General features: G+C 33.4%; 1 protein-coding gene across 3 annotated transcripts in view; it reads right to left on the reverse strand.

Annotated features, from left to right (window-relative positions):
- ham (hamlet) overlaps nucleotides 1-2132 on the reverse strand; it is a 146389-nt gene that overhangs the window by 111993 nt on the left and 32264 nt on the right. The window lies entirely within an intron of this gene.

Below are 2132 nucleotides of genomic sequence, written 5' to 3' on the forward strand. Positions count from 1 at the left end.
AAATCGGACAATAACCACGCCCACATCCCATATAACGGTAATTTAGAGAAATACAAAATCTTCGATAAATCAGTAAATATTGAAGCTAATTTATTCAAAATTGATGCTTGCAAAAATTCTTTACCAAGAAATACTTTTATGGTACAATTTTGGAAAATGGGCGGGGCACCGCCCACTTATGATCACATATATGTATATCGGTAACCGTTCTACCAATTTGTACCAAACTCGGTGTGGTTATTGTGCTTGCCACATGGAAGCAAAGCGTTGAAAATTATTGAAATCGGACTAAAATTACGGCCGCTTTTCATATAACGGTAAATTTCAGAAATGCTTGAAACTTCACTATTTCGAAATTGAAGGACGCCAATTTACTCAAAATTGATACACCCCGGCTTACCATCTAGCGGTAGGTTTCGGAAAGGTGGAGAAACATATATTTAATACTTGCGCCGGGTATTTAATGTTCGGCTCCGCCCGAACTTAGACTTTCTTACTTGTTTTTAAATCGAGTTAAATCGACTCCAATGGAGTCTGATTCTACCTCATGTCGATAAGTTGATTAGAAATACGCATACGAAAATCTCTATCTATGAATTTATTTTAAAATCAACATTAAAAATCAATATTCCAGATTCATCATTAGCCAGTCTTTTGTCTCTTAATACTTTCCGCATCCTGTAATGAAATCCTCAAAATTTTTTTTTGTGGATAGCATTATCATCGCTTTTCAAGGTCCAGCAATAGTCAGCAAGCATGTGGAGGTTTGATTTCCTATCCTTCCACTTTTCCATGGTAGCTATGTCCTGGTGGAATCGTGCGCCATGTTCTTCGTTGGGTGTTTCTTTTACTAAGTTTGTTTTATTAATTTGTAAACCCTTTCTACTCAATCTATCGACTTGAGGTAGAATCCATCCAATTGTATTCTCATTAATAAGAGGTTTTGTTCTTCGGAAAAACTAGGTCCAAATTATATTTTAATATTTTTTTTTAAATATTCCATTTTTCAACGCTTCGACAGTTGTTTTCTCAAAAACTGGACTTATTAAAAAATTTTGAAAATGCACTGCAAATCAGCATCAAAAAATCTATAAGACAAGATTGGCCCGGTTTTTGAGATAAAATACGACCAAGTTTTGTTTTGTAACAAGAACCACGAAGTCTGTTCTGCCTTTTCCAAGTTGGATGTGAAAGCAAACAGCCGGAGAAAAATCGGTTTAGCCGGCACCCGATTTGTTAGCCGCTTTGCAAAAGCCGATTTTGCTGTTTCCAATATTTTCTTAAAATTTACATATATAAGTTTCCATTTTTGCAAATTTACGGACCCAAAATCTATTAGAAACACGTAGCCTTATCTCGGAGAAATTTTTCATGTCGAACTGCGTTACATGTATACAATAGGAAAAACAAGTTTTTCAATCCGAAAAGTCTTCAAATACTGGGCCGATTTCAATGATTTTTATTTTAAGCACATATAAAAATTTGTAACCTTTTAATCAGCATCTTTAAAACTTTAAAATTTTAGTATAATAAAGTAAAAATTTCAAGTACCTAGCATTTATCGCTTATTTTTGGCAATTTTCTGTTGACGGTGTGTCGCATTTTTTACATATAAATAACTTGTCCAATATACTTTGTATGGCAAGAAATTCGTAACACCGTCATTAAAACAATGCCAAAAATCAGCAGTAAGTCCTCGCTAGTTCAAATTTGCACTTCATTAAACTAGAATTTAATAGACTACAAAACTGCATGCCATAATTTTTTCTAAAGATGCTGATTAAAAAGTTAAAAATTTTGGTGAAATTTTGCAGAAATTTCATAATATTTCCACAAAGTCCGAAACTTGGATTTATATCGTGCTTGTTAAGTAATCTGCTATGGTGACAGGTAATAAGGTCAATGGAAATAAGGTCAATTGACTTTATTTCCCACCCTGGTGCGAAATAAAGTCAATTGACATTATTACCTTTTCAAAGGCGAAATAAAGTCAACAAAAATTTGGAAATAAAGTCATTGACGCTATTTCCTCATTCAAATGGAAATAGCGTCAACAATGCTTAAAGTATGTCGATTCATAGAAAAAAATGTTGTTCTTACAATAAACATTGCCCCGTAAGTGTTGTTTTTTA

The sequence above is a fragment of the Rhagoletis zephyria genome, unplaced genomic scaffold, assembly GCF_001687245.7.
Source record: "Rhagoletis zephyria isolate East Lansing unplaced genomic scaffold, Rhagoletis_zephyria_1.1 Rzeph_scaffold_00066, whole genome shotgun sequence".
NCBI classification, from domain to species: Eukaryota; Metazoa; Arthropoda; class Insecta; order Diptera; family Tephritidae; genus Rhagoletis; species Rhagoletis zephyria.